This window comes from Meriones unguiculatus, chromosome 2, assembly GCF_030254825.1.
Source record: "Meriones unguiculatus strain TT.TT164.6M chromosome 2, Bangor_MerUng_6.1, whole genome shotgun sequence".
Taxonomy (NCBI): Eukaryota; Metazoa; Chordata; class Mammalia; order Rodentia; family Muridae; genus Meriones; species Meriones unguiculatus.
Window position 1 is genome coordinate 166,716,729 of NC_083350.1, and position 15,304 is coordinate 166,732,032.

General features: G+C 36.6%; 1 protein-coding gene across 2 annotated transcripts in view; it reads left to right on the top strand.

Annotated features, from left to right (window-relative positions):
• The first annotated feature begins 10,785 nt into the window (after positions 1-10,785).
• The window catches only part of Mbnl1 (muscleblind like splicing regulator 1), a 171,419-nt gene continuing 166,900 nt past the window's right edge, over positions 10,786-15,304 (top strand). Inside the window, exon 1 of one of the 2 annotated variants that reach the window (XM_060378363.1) lies at positions 10,786-10,879. The gene's annotated coding sequence lies outside the window, so the exon portion shown is untranslated. The remainder of the gene's footprint in view (positions 10,880-15,304) is intronic. The other variant, XM_060378380.1, reaches the window with a different exon arrangement.

Consider the following 15,304-nt stretch of genomic DNA (forward strand, 5'->3'; position numbering starts at 1 on the left):
TGTTACTTTGTTCTTATAACTCATTACAAAACTTCACATGAAAAAATTCAGTTGATGAATAAAAAAGAAATTAAGTAGATGATTTAAAGATTTTTACATCTTTAATATAAGATTTAATTTTAAGTCTCTGCAATCTTTAAAAAAACCAAACTGCCGAGGTGGTATAAAATAAATTTTTATCAAATTCTAAGTCTCAAATTAGTTTTGGAAAAATAATAGTAGCGTATTTATCAGGGAACATAATCCTCTCAGCTCTCTGTCTCTGGTAGCTCACTAATCCTCAGAATATCACAGTGGGACTAGAAGCCTCATTCACAGTTTATAATAATAAAAAAAAAAAACATGAGTTCAGAGATGAGCGAAATATCAGGCCATTGCTTCCTCTTTGATTTTTTTTTTTACTAAATAAAAAATACAAAAAAATATATGAATGTTAAAATATTAAAGCATTTCTTTAGCAAGTTATTTAAAAATAAGTTCCATAAACCAGAAGCATACTCCTCACCAGTAAATTGTGAATTTAGCAACTGAAACAGTACCATTTAGAGTCCCATGAAAATGTGCCTGAGAAGGAACTAGTGGCTAAAACAATGAGTATCTCTTATTTTCATTGAAATATCCTTCCAAGGAAATAGGCACAAGGAAATATTGCACAAATTTCCAAGGAAATTTGATAAATTTTTGTAAATGTATGTGTGTACACTGTATCCATGTGTATTTGTGTGTGTGTGTGTGTGTGTGTGTGTGTGTATGTAGTTGTATATGCCTGTGTGTGCAAAGCATGCTCCTAAAATCCCAAAGTCGAAGTGGGTTGTTTTTCTTGATAGCACTCCATCTTATACACTGAGGCTGAATCTCTTTGAAGCCAGAACTCATCTTTTGGGCAGGTGTAGCCACCCAGTTGCTTGGGAATTCCCTCTCTCCACCTGCAGCAGGATGGATGCCAGGCAGATCCTGTGCCAACTTCCCTTTTGTGTGGGCTCTGATGATCCCAACTCCTGTCCTCACACATGTGGGACAAACTCATTACCGCTGATATTACTCCAGTCCCTTGATGCTTTTACATGATACGAGTAGATCCTATCTGAAATGTGAAAGAAATTTGCTTGTATACTATGACATATTGGGATTAAGGCCTAGTCTTAAACTCACAATTCATTTGTTTTTCAAGGATACCTTATGCACAATTCCTGAAGATAGTTTCAAACAATATTTTGACTACAGTCTATTATATGAAATCAGGAGTAGGATTTTTCACTTGTAACATTGTGTCAGCACTCAAATAAGTTTCTGATTTCAATGCATTCCAGATTTAAGTTCTCATATTTGAGATCCCTAACTTACAAAAGATAAGATAAGGGAATGAATGAAGAAGAGGAACAGCAGAAGGAGATAGCTTTGCAATGATGAATATAGATTAAAACTATGGAAAACAAAGACTCTATATTTCTTTTCCAAATTACATGATTTAAAATTTCCTTGAAAAATTATTTCAAACATCCAAAATATAAATAAAATGCCTCTTTTAAATGGAAATACTGCCCAATTTTATTTAAAATAAGGCATTTAATTACACTAAGCTTATTAACATCAATTATTTTAATGCACTAAAAGATACATGTTGTAAGATTCATGCACGTTCCAACATTTGCCTGCAAATTTCATGATTTCCTTTTTTTTATTAGCTGAGTAGTATTCCATTGCAGTAGTATAAATGTACTGCAATTTCTGTATCCATTCCTCTGTGGAGGGACATCTGGGTTGTTTCCAGATTCTGGCTACACCACATAAAGCTGCTATGAACATGGTTGAGCAAATGCCCTTGTTGTATAGTTGAGCATCTTTTAGATATATGCCTAGGAGTGGTATAGCTAGATCTTGAGGTAGTATTATTCCTAATTGTCTGAGAAAGTGCCAGATTGATTTCCAAAGAAATTGTACAAGTTGACATTCCCTCCCATAATGGAGGAGAGTTCCCCTTTCTCTACATCCTTTCCACCATGTGTTGTCACTTGAGTTTTTTAACTTAGCCATTCTGATGGGTGTAAGGTGAAATCTCAGGGTTGTTTTGATTTTCATTTCTCTGGTGACTAAGGAAGCTGAACAACAGGCAAATGCTGGGATATAGAAAGATCATCTTGAATGAGGTAACCCAAAAGCAGAAAAACACTCATGGCATATACTCAGTCATAAGTGGATATTAACCATATAATATAGGATAAACATACTAAATACTCCTAAAGAAGCTAAACAACAAGGAGGACCCTAAGGAAGATGCTCAATTCTCATTCAGAAGGACAAAAGCAATAGACAGAGGAAACAGGAGAAGATAGGGAACAGGAGAGGAGCTTACCACAGGGGGCCTCTGAAAGACTCTACTGATTGAGATATAGAAGCAGAGGCTGAGACTGATAGCCAAACTTTGGGCCGAGTGCAGGGAATTTTATGAAAGAAAGGTGAGACAAAAAGACCTGGAAGGTATTCTTATGAAAGAAGGGGGAGATAGAAAAACCTGGAGGGAAGCTGAGCTCCACAAAAAGAGCAACAGAACCAAAAAAACATGGGCACAGGGATCTTTTCTGAGACTGATACTCCAAACAAGGACCATGCATGAAAATAACTTAGAACCCCTGCACAGAAGTAGTCCATGGCAGCTCAGTGTCCAAGAGGGTTCCCAATAATAGGAACAGGGATTGTCTCTGACATGAACTCATGGGCTGGCTGATCACCTCCACCCGAGTGGGGAGTAGCCTTACAGGTCCACAGAGAAAGACAAAGAAGCCAGTCATGATGAGATCTGATAGACTAGAGTCAGATGGAAGGGGAGAGGACCTCCCCTATCATTGGAATGGGGGAGGGGCATAGGAGAAGAGGGAGGAAGGGTGGGATTGGGAGAGAATGGGGGAGGGGCTACAGCTGGAATACAAAGTGAATAAACTGTAATTAATAAAATAAAAAATTTAAAAAAAACTGAACCATGTGGGCCCTGAAGAGAATGATACCCCAACCAATAACAACTCCTGGAGAGGACCTAAAATACTGGGTCAAATATAGCCCATAGTCTCAGTCTCCAAGTGGGTTCCCTAATAAGGAGAGCATGAACTCAGTGGCAGGCTCTCTGATCACCTCCCCCTGTGGAAGCTGCCTTGCCAGTCCACAGAAGAAGACGACACAACCAGTCCTGATGAGACCTGATAGGCTAGAGTTAAACAGAAGGAAGGAGGACCTCTTCTGTTAGTGGACTAGGGGAGGAGCATAGGGGAAGAAGAGGGAGGAAGGGTAAGATTAGGAGGAGATGAGGGAGTGGGCCACAGCTGGGATACAAATTGAATAAAATTGTAATAAATGATAATAATAAAAAACCTCAAAAAGATTCATGCATGTTATGAAATATCTAATTCATAGCAGCTGTGTGTGTGTGTGTGTGTGTGTGTGTGTGTGTTCGTGGCTATGTACACATGAGTATAGGTGTCTGCAGAGGCTACAGGTGCCACATCCAGGTTGTCCAACAGAAGTGCTGGGAACTAAACATGACTCTTCTGTAAGAGCACTACAGGCTTTTCACAGAAAAACATTTCTTTAATCGCCTGGTTACATTTTTATTGATTTACTTATTCAAAATTTATTCCAAATGCTATCAATAACTCAGTAGTAAAACGTTACACCTGGCTTTAATTGTGGTTTCTTAAAGCCTCATTTTATTAAGAAAAAAAAAAAAGCCATGATTCTTTAGAGAACTAACAAGCTTGAATTGTGGGGATGAAAATATACAAAATGAGTCCAAGCATCTTGTCCCAGAAAATAGGACTATTATCAGTAGTGAAAAAGAAAGCCCTAAAGCAGATGTAGGAATGATTGCAGCGGCATCCAAAGGGATGAGTATGACACACTAAATGACATGTACTGTCATCCCTTCAAGTCAATGAGAATCAGACAACTATCTAAGTCATAAATGAGTGAAATGTACAAATGCACAATTTATGAAATGTGAGCAATGAAGAAGGCTGCAATGTAAAAATGTTTTAACTCTAATTAGAAATGCAAACTAAAAATTAAGATATTTCTTTATGCAAGAGAGTGGCAACTCTTTAATAAAACGTCTGATTGTATCAGATACTAGCAGCAGCATGGAGTATCAAAAAAGATGTCAATTTACACTTCTAAAACCTGGTGGCTCAGTGGGGACAACTAACATTCATATACATATACTTCAAAAATCCTATTTTTTTCTATCTGCCTGGGAGAAAGAATTGAGGATTTTGTTAGGAAGGCCTTCATGATGTACATTAAGTACATGTACTTCATGGAGTACAGAGCTAAACAAAGAATTCTCAATAGAGGAATATCAACACGTATCCTATCTGTGATGCTGTTTTAAATTGTAAAATTCAGTCAATGAAAGAATTTCATAAATAAATTAGTTCAAATGTACAACTAACATTCATAACATATACTTCAAAAATCCTATTTTTTTCTATCTGCCTGGGAGAAAGAATTGAGGATTTTGTTAGGAAGGCCTTCATGATGCTGTTCCTACCTGTGATGCTGTTTTAAATTGTAAAATTCAGTCAATGAAAGAATTTCATAAATAAATTAGTTCAAATGTATCTCTTGGAAGGGCTGGGAAGAAGAGTTAGTTGGTAAAGTGCTTATCCTGCAAGCTTCAGGACCCAAAGTTAAGCCTCAGCACCCAGAGATAATGTCCTACATACAGCAACACGAACCTGTAATCTTAGTGCTGGGGACAAGGATCCCCAGGGCTTCCTGTCCATCTAGTCCAGCTTAATCAGTTAGCTTTAAGTTCAGTGAGAGACCCTGTCTCAAAAAATAAGGAAGAAGGGATACTGAGTAAGTCATGCATTGTTAACCAGTAGCCTCAACATATGCATATCTGTACAAAGATGTCTACACATGAATACACACAGACACATACATACACACCTCCTAGAAATATTTTTAAATTATGTTTTAAAAGATACAATTAGAAAACATGCAGTGAAATTTTAAGTAACTTTACAAAACCTCCCAAAACAATTTAATTTGGTATATGTTATAAGTGTAAAAGTATAATTTTATAGAAAAAGGGCAGAAAGGCTCAAATACACACATTAGATGAGAGATGGTATATTATTCAGCATGGTATGCCCAGAAACCAAATATATATCAAATTGTATGTATCAAATATACACACACTGCTTATAACCTGGGAGAGAGAGAGAGAGAGAGAGAGAGAGAGAGAGAGAGAATTTGAATGGACTTTTTGTCTTTATGTTATACTACAATCTTTTTAAAAGTACATTTTGTTTTGTTACTTCCAATAGTGTTTTTAGGTGAACATTGAAAGATCCTCTTACAGATGAGGAAATGACACAGAAATGATGGTGTGCTTGTTATACTTAGAGGATAATAAAGGCTGACCTTGATTTTTTTTTCCCTCCATATTACAGGGAAGCATGATCTAGACTTTACAACATCAGAACTTCTTCAGGAAAACATCCAATTTTGAAGAGAAAAGATTCACCATTTGTTAGTATTTGCTGATGGAAACTGCAAATAGAAGAGTTTTGAGGAGACAGTGGGGGGAGAAGACCTGACAGAGTAACCTCTGAGAAAGAGCAGCATCTAATGGGTACACAACTCGAGGAGCCTATGGGAAAATCGGAGAAGTTGAGGCAAAGTCCAGAAAGGCAAGGAGGAAGCCCAGAATAGGAGCTCAGAAAACACTTCCAAGGGGAGGAAGTGGTCAGTAGAGGGCATGTGCTGAAAAGGGATGGCAAAAGGAAGCTTTAATGTGATTGTTGTTTGGTGGTGGGGAGCTCATTTCCTGACTAGCAAAGAGTCTTGGTGAATAAGAGGAAGCAAGAATTCAAATGCAGGAGGACTATCTGACACAAGTGGACTTAATAGTGTGTCACTTCCTCCAAGCCTTAACTATGGCATTATAACACAATGTAATTGTTTGTGTATGCATACCCCCCCCCAAAAGAACTGAAATCAGAGACTCAAGCATAAACTTGCACAGTACTGTCTATAGCAGCATCGTCCATAACAGCCCAAGGGAGGAAGCAACCCAACTGGCCCCTGACAAATGAAGAAAAGGTGTCATATACGCACATCAGAACACTGTCCCAGCCTCAAGGAAGGAAGGTAACTTGGACAGACTCTAGAAACCTATGATTCTAATAAAATAAATCAGGCATGGCAGAACTAAGGCCACATGAGGCCATTTACATGTGGTACCTAGGGTAGTCAAGTCCTGGAAACAGAATGGTGGTTGCTAGGGTGTGCGGGAGAGAGTGAGGGCTTGTTGTTGAGGAAGCACCGCCACTCAGTGTCCTCAAACGAGAGTGTTCCGGAGGCTGATGGTGCTAACTGTTCCACTCTGTGGTTGCACTGGATGACTTCAAAGTGTACACTTTGAAGATGGCTAAGGTGGTGAAACCTCTGTTACATTTCGACACACACAGGGAAGAAAGATTTGAGGACTCAAGAAGAATTGGTGTTAATAATTACCTTAAAATTTTCAGAGGAAGAAAGAGAGAGCAATAGGTTGAGTTAGGTCATCCAGAGCAGAAGTTGGGAAGCTGGCAGAATCTGAAGCATAGTCAACAGAACGAAGTACTTACGAGAAGCACAGTACCTCTTAGGTACAGGTAGTCCTGATGACTGGAAAGGGAGCTGATTCCCGTGGCTGTTCCATTCATCTACAGGGGATATATTTTAAGGCCTCCCCACAGTAGAGGCCCAAGAGGGGCTGGTACCAAACCTATTTATGCTAATATTTTCTTCATCCTTATCCTGAGCATGAAGTATGTCACCCTAAGGTTTATTTTCTTCCTGAATTGCCAAGAAGGCTCACATTTTCTTTTTGAAGAAGTTCATCATGGCTTCTCTTTGAAACATTAGAGTGGGTAGAGCATCACTGTTCTAGAATGCTGGGATCACTGTTTAATAAAATAGGGTAACTTGAGCGCAGGCCCTAAGTCAATGTGACAGGGACACTGAGAACCCAAAAGGATAAGAAGGGACTGCAATGGGTGGTTCCCACAGTGCAGGTCTACTAGGCTCATGGGTGGTCCCTGCTCTACATAGCAGGAGGAAGTCTGGCATGGGATTAAATCATGCTACAGAATTCTTGCAATTTAAAATGACATATCATTTCTGTCATTTTCCACATAAAGTGTTTGGACTGTAGTTGAATACTTGTGACTGAAACCTTAGACAGGGAAACCATAGATGAGGGGATACTATTATATCCACAGCTGCTGAGGAGGTAAGACTGAGGCCATAGGGCATTATGATCCTGGTGTCCTACTCACAGAGTAATAGTTTTATATACATATATATATATATATATATGTATGTATATATAGGTGATATATCACCTAAGCAATAATGAATCACAACACTGTCATTTTTTAATGAACTAGTTTGTTCATATTTCACTAATGAGTTAAAATCAATCTTTTTGCTTTTGTTTTTGAGACAGTTTCTTTTTTAATATTTTTAATTTTTTATTAATTACAGTTTATTCACTTTATATACCAGCTGTAGCCCCTCCCTCATTCCTTTCCAACCCCACCCTCCCTCCCTCATCTCCTCCCATGCCCTTCTCCGAGTCCACTGATAGCAGAGGTCCTCCTCCTCTTCTCTCTGACCCTAGCATATAAGGTCTCATCAGGACTGGCTGCACTGTCTTCCTTTGTGGCCTGGTAAGGCTGCTCCCTCCTCAGAGGGAGGTGATCAAAAAGCCAGCCACTGAGTTTATATCAAAGACAGTCCCTGTTCCCCTTATTAGGGTACCCACTTGGAGACTGGGCTGCCTTGGGTTACATCTGTGCAGGGGTTCTAGGTTACCTCCATGCATGGTACTTGGTTGGAATATCAGTCTCAGAAAAGACCCCTGGGCACAGATATTTAGATTCTGTAGCTCTCCTTTGTAGAGTTCCTGTCCCCTCCAGGTCTTTCTGTCTGCCCCTTTTTTCATAAGATTCCCTGCACTCTGCCCAAAGTTTGGCTATGAGCCTCAGCATTTGCTTTGATACACTGCTGGGTAGAGTCTTTCAGAGGCCCTCTGTGGTAGGCTCCTGTCCTGTTCCCTGTTTTCTCCCTCTTCAGATGTCTGTCCAGTTTGTCTGAGTGTGCATTGATCATCTTACCTAGGTCTAATATCCAAAATATATAAAGAACTCAAGAAGATAAAAAGAAAAAAAATCAAGTAATCCAACAATTAAAAATGGAGTACAGAGCTAAACAGAGAATTCTCAATAGAGGAATATCAAATGGCAAAGAAACACTTAAAGAAAGACTCAACATCCTTAGTCATCGGGAAAATGCAAATCACAAAGACCCAGAGATTTCACCTCACACCCATCAGAATGACTAAGATCTCAAGTGACAACACATGCTGGAGAGGATGTAGAGTAGGGGGAAACCCTCTTCCATTGCTGGTGGGAATGTAAACTTGTACAACCACTTTGGAAATCAATCTGGCGCTTTCTCAGACAGTTAGGAATAGTGCTTCCTCAAGATCCAGCTATACCACTCCTAGGTATATATCCAAAAGAGGCTCAAGTACACAACAATGATATTTGCTCAACCATGTCCTTAGCAGCTTTATTCGTAATAGCCAGCATCTGGAAACAACCCAGATGTCCCTCAACGGAGGAATGGATACAGAAATTGTGGTATTTATACACAGCAGAATACTACTCAGCAATCAAAAACAAGGAAATCATGAAATTTGCAACAAATTAATAGAAGTAGAAAAGATCATCCTGAATGAGGTAACCCAGAAACAGAAAGACACACATGGTATATATTCACTTATAAGTGGATATTAGACATATAATATAGGACAAACATACTAAAATCTGTACACCTAAGGAAACTGAGCAAGAAGGAGGACCCTGGTTAAGAGAGAGTATTTCTCTTGACTGCCTTGGCTGTCCTGAACTCTTTTTGTAGACCAGACTGCCCTTGTACTCACAGAGATCCACCTGCCTCTAGCCTCCCCGGGTGCTAGGAATACAGGCATGCATGTACCACCACACCCTGCTCAAAACAAAGTTTATATGATGACACTGGGGTTGTTATTGTGTCTAGTCTTTGTTTTGTGGCATTTTACCTGGTTTATTTGATTTTAGTTCGTGCCTGTGTAAGTAAAACCCCAAATGTTTCCATTTTTATTTATTACCCAATGCATGAGTCCTTTGACTCATAAAAATAAAAATAAAAATTTTAGTGTGTAAAATTGAGGTCTCTGAGGCTTTCCCTCTTCCACGTTGGCATATTATTGTCTTTATTATAGTCATGTTTAGGCAGTCACGTTGGTAAGACTCTGTAGGTACACCTTCTGACCTTACTAGGAAACATAATCTCACAGCAAACCCCCGATCCCTGGCTCTTACAATATTTTTGCCTCTCCTCTGCAATGATCTCTGGGACTCAGGTAGAGAGTTGTAGAGTTAGCCATCACAATCCTATACAAAGAATTCCAGGCAACTAAAGACTGTTGACAGCTATAGAAGTAGCCCTGGTGAGCCCTAAAAACACACAAGTAATGTTAGGCAGTACTGTGTTAAGTACTTATGAATATACATATTAACAAATACATTTGTGTATCCACATAACAATTAACGGAAAAGTAGACCATGAACTTGATAAAGAGCATAGGGGGGAGGGGATATGTGAGGGTTTGGAGGGAGGAAACAGGAGAGGGAAATGATGTAATTATATTAATCTACAAAGAAAGGAAATCATTTTTAGATACAAAAAAAAAACTACCTTAGTGTAATAAGCACAGCATGATAGTTTTGAAAGTCCAAAAAGTGGTTCTTGCAGTGTGTGATGCTTTGTATAACTCTTGTATTATTCTTGAATCCACCTTCATCTCTTTCCCAATAAGCAAGCTACCAATTGGCTTGCCATTGGCTTTTACTATCTATCAGATGGAACCTATGCATCTATGTACGTATATATGAAATATGCGTGGCTATGTACGTAGAGAGACTTTTATTTGAAGTTGTCTATAGCTTTTGCTTTGAGTAGCTCTTCCTAATATTTGTTTTTCTTTTCATCCATCTTTTTTTAGATATTTCCATTTACTCTCCTAACTGGTAAGAAAATGTACCACCTGCGTGTTTAGCAATACAAGATCTGTGCCTGTTTTTCACTCTTGTGGCTAAAGTTGTGAGAGATCATGGATAAGAACAGTTTCATTTTTGCACTGCTTTATCTACATGTAACAGATCACTGTCATGAGAAAGGAAGTTTAAGACTTACATGTGAAGAACCACTACCCCATTTCTGGGAAAATGTGCCAGCTTATTTAGCACTCACTCTTTCCCTGCCTGTCTTCCTCTCCACCTGCTCTTTCTCCAGTACTCTGATGACTTTAAATTAATTAGATCCGTAAAAGCAAGTTTATGTTCCGTGTGTCAGTTCCACCATCTCCAAAACAGAACAGCATTTTTTTTTCTGGTTCTGTTTTTCTGTAAGTATCATTTAAGCACAAGGAGCTGTTTCCTTATGCAAGTGAGCACTGCTTGATGGAATATAGACTTCAGTAAATGGACTTCTCTAAAGTTAAGTAAGTATGTGTATGTATTAATTATATATGAATAGATGCACAAATTATAGCTCAGTCTCTACAATGATAAGGGCCTTGTAAATAATTTCTCTCCTCTGTGGAATTTATAAAGCATAATGACTGGTATTTTGCAACTTCCTCTTTTTGTGCACTATCCTTTTGCAGAGCAAAACCTCTATGTATTTGCCACTTGTGAAGGAAGTCTGGCAGAAAGCAGAGCTTTCTGAGGTGCTGGTCTCTAAACATCGATGGAACAGATAAACAGGCAATTGTAAACAAAGCCAGAAGGTAAGAAAAATGTTATTTGCTATTTTTTGTTTTATTATTTGAACACCTATTTACATGCCAAGGATATAATGATATGAATGCTGGCCAGATTACAATCTAACCTGTGTAATAGTGGTACTCTCATGTAAATAGTAATTTTTTAAATGAAAAAGTTTAATCAGTTTCCAAAGTTTTAATCTCACATAGAAGCTTTTAATAAACTGTAAAACTTCAAAGTTCTCTTTAACTGAAAGTCATTTTAGCTGCAAAGTAAAATTCTATCTTCCTTATTTGTATGTAACCCTCCACACAGCTAACTGCTGTACAAACTTTTGGATTATTAATGAATTTGAATGTTTCTTTTTCCTCCCATTAGTTGATTCCTAACATTCATAAATCTGCTCACAGTCATCTTACTCTTTTTATGTTTTATTTATTGAACATTTTTCTTTAAATATTTATACATTTTTTTCACACATCATAAAAATGATGTTACTTAACACGTAGCATTTGGGATTATTTTTTCATGTCATTATATTATGGTACTTAAATTTAAAAAAGTGACTTGAAATATAAACCAAAGTGCTTGATTTTAAAAACTAAATAAGAAAATCTCACTTTCCTGATAAGAACAGCCTGCATTTTTAATATTTAAAACAGTGAAAAACAGAACAAAGATACTTTATAGTAATTACGAATCAAACTACTCTGGTTTCATGGGTCAAATCTGAGAAGCTGCTTGTCCACGGTAACTATATTTAACAGTGTATTCAAACAGAAACTTAACTGTCTTCCTTTTAGCAGCTCTTGGTTTAAGTTTGCTAAAAACATTTTACCACACTGAAGTTAACACACACAATTTTAGAAAGAACAATGGCGCTCAAGAGCACTGTTACACACTTGAGGTTTGCACAATTTGCCTGTGAAAACTCTCAAAACTTAAACAACTTTACAAAAAAAAATGAGACACATTACACATTCACTGTTTGAGATTTGCTAAAATAAACATCCAGACTGGCATATCTGAGAGCTTTTTTACTTTTAAAAGAGACAATCATGGCCTTTAGTAAAGAAAATACACACTATCTCATTTCTTACTAGATCTTGTTTTTACAGTGTTTATAAGCGCTAATAATGATTCTATTGCAGTTCCTGGTATCCATGCACTATTTAAAATTATTTCAAATGCTGGGCCCTCACCACAGCCATTGCGTTTCGATAATGGAGTCAGGGAAGCAAATGTTTAGCATTATAAGTTTAGGAAAGTAATTGATAACACTGGTTGGGCATTTTAATTAGACTTAAAATCAGTTGGTAGTTTAGAATCCCTTAATATTGTGCCTTTTCATCTTAAATGTCACATACTAACTCAATACTTCAATCTAAACTTGGTTACGTGAATTCAATTCGATTTCTTATGTCTACTTTATCAATATCCATATTTTCAATATCTATACTTTTAATTAAGAGATATTTGGGTATCATGAACTACTGAGTATTGTGAGTATATATTATGTGACGTTAGAGTTCATGTTGCAGAAAAACCACGAGAATAATATAGAGTACGTTCATAACCACTGTAACTAAGGGCCGTAAAAGAAGGCCAAGGCAGTAGAGATCATCCTGTGTTGTTGGCAGGATAGATTTGTAATTGATGTGAATTATTAGGAGTCTGAATTAGCATCCTTCTTTTAGATTATGGAAAATAAGTTTAGAATTTCTTCTGTGAAAATGATCTCTTTGCGGTCAGGAAACATGGGCGCTTGACTCATTGCTTCCAGGAGACTTGAAAATGTTGAAGCCTGTGTTTCTTCCCTCAGAAACTCTTGTAAGCAGAGCACTTGAGTCTGCACATAAATCAAAATGTTTTAAATACTGTAGGTTATATATTTCTGGGAAACAAATTTTGAATTTTTGAAAAAAAAAACTAAATATGCACGCATGTACATGTATCTGTGTTTCATCACATTACATTCCTGTGACATGACTGTGGGTGATATGAAAGACTGTTGAAACAGCCTAGTCGCTATATACCAACTCTTAACAAGACACAGTTGTTACGGACATGTGAAGCACATGTGAGGAACATGAGAGAGGATGGAATCCCTGGGTTGACGCTGATAAGCTCAAAGCGAGTGGGTGTCTCTTTCACACACGGACGATCCCCAATTGCTTAGTGTGAAAAAGAGTGACCTGCAGATCATGAGTGTTACTCCACTCTAACCAGCCGCCAAGCACTTTTCCAAAACAGGGATTCCACTTGGAAGCACTAATAATATTTGTTTTGTTTATATAAATGAGTATATTTCCAACAAGATACGAGAACAATAAGAACTTCCCCCTCCTCCTTTTTCCTTCTTTTTTTTTTTTTTTTTTTTTTTTTGTCTTTATTGAGCCGTTATCCCACATGCAAGAAGAAGAAAGTTAGTTACCTGGTAGAATATGATGTATATGCAAACTAAGAGAAATGACATGATTTGAACTTTAAAATATTCTGCCTTTAGAATAGTTGGAACTTCTAGCATTTTGAAACCAAATGTATGTCCTATACCTAGGATATTATTACTTTTAATTAATGTAAGTTAAGAGTAAGTTCCAAAGGTAGCATGTTCAAATTTATAATATATACACAATATGTTCTTTCTGAACGAATGGGAAAATAATTACATGTGCAAAAAAGTAGAGTGTAAATAAATGCATAGAAAATGTACATTTAAGTTCATGAAAGTTTCTTTTTTGTAAAAATAAAAGATAGAAACAAGCCTATTTTGTTACTGAATATATCCATCTTTACAAATTTAATGCATACTGTCCAATTTATTCATTGATTTGAAGGGAAAATGTTAAAAGTATTATTTCCTGACTTTTACATCTTTCAAATATAAATTTTATGTTGGAAATTCCTTCATATGCCTGAAGTTGATGCTGTTTAGGTTTTTAGTTGTTGTTTTTCTTTTGTTTTGTTTTGTTTTTTTTTTTTGCATTTGGTGTTATACATGAACTAAACTTGGTTCTTAGCTTTAATTTTGTCCACATTCCTTCCAGTTTTATATTCATCATTGTAAAGATAAACTTAACATGGTTTTAATTTTTTGTTTTATATATTTTTAACTTTATAATTAAGAAAACTGTTTTTTATTTTTAAATCAAATTTAAAAGGAAATGGCATTAGAGTTAATAATTAATTTAATAATTGCCAAAAGTAGATGAGAATGAAGTTAGCCTGTTGACATGGGGTACCTGGATCGGAACTGGTTTCTTCCCTTGCTACCATTTTATTATGGATAGTTCCTTGTGAGCCTTTATTTTTGCTTTATTCTGTTGTTGCCACATCCTCAAAATTCTTTTCACCTTGGCAACCAATGCTGTCATGTAGTCTATGAAAATATCATAACAGCTTGTTACGATTCTGGATAAATATTGTAAAAACTCCTGAGTACACTTTAATTCATTTTATTTGTCTTTGCACAAGAAAATAATTTCAAGCAAGTTATTCATCCTTTCCTTTCATGGCAGAAATATCTGAATGAGAAAAGTGACAAAAACACTCTGTGATAATGCTGCCAAGCAACAATAATTTATTTTTTTTCAAATACTCACCAGCAACTTTTACTTATTTTCAAAGTTACAGTTTAAGTATCATGACTCACATCTGTAACCTCCCATGAGGGAGGATAAAGGAAGAGAATTGTGATTTTTTTTTTTTTTTTTAGATACAAAGTAAAAACTTACCTTGGAAAATAAAAATAAAATAAAATAAAAATAATTTCAAGCCCCAAAGTGTTGTGAAATAGTTTAATGGGGATCTGTGTATCTTACTCTTTCAGTTTTGTAATCACTTCCCATGTTGCTTTCTTTCTGTAACGATTCCTTTTGTTTTGACCCTCTGAGCACAGGCCCTTTACTTGTATGCAGTCCTAAATACACAGATATCAGTTTTAGCACACACACACACACACACACACACACACACAATGATCTGCTTCATATTTTTGCACTGATCGTTTACTTTTATTTTAGTTTTGTTGTTTAATAATATTCTTTATAATGTTATCCCTCCAGTAGCCAATTCAATCTGGAGTTGATAATCACATTTAGTTGATACTTCTTTTATTTTTAATTTGCAAATAAAGTCTCATATTTTTTTTATTGGGCACAACATATTGTTTTAAATCATGTGTACACTTGTAATGGGTAATTCAAGATAATTAGCATATGTATTTCTGCACATATCTATTTTATTTTGCTGTTAAAACACTCAAGATCTACGTTCTTGGCAGCTTTCATAGATATTATACATTGCAACTAACAGCCACCATGCTGAATGCTTTCTTTCTCACTCTCCTTAGTTCAGAACATTTTCAGACCATTATCTTCAGTAAAACGGAAGAATTTAAAGAGTATGATCTTTTCACCAACACTTTTTCTTCCCCTTTTAAAATTTTC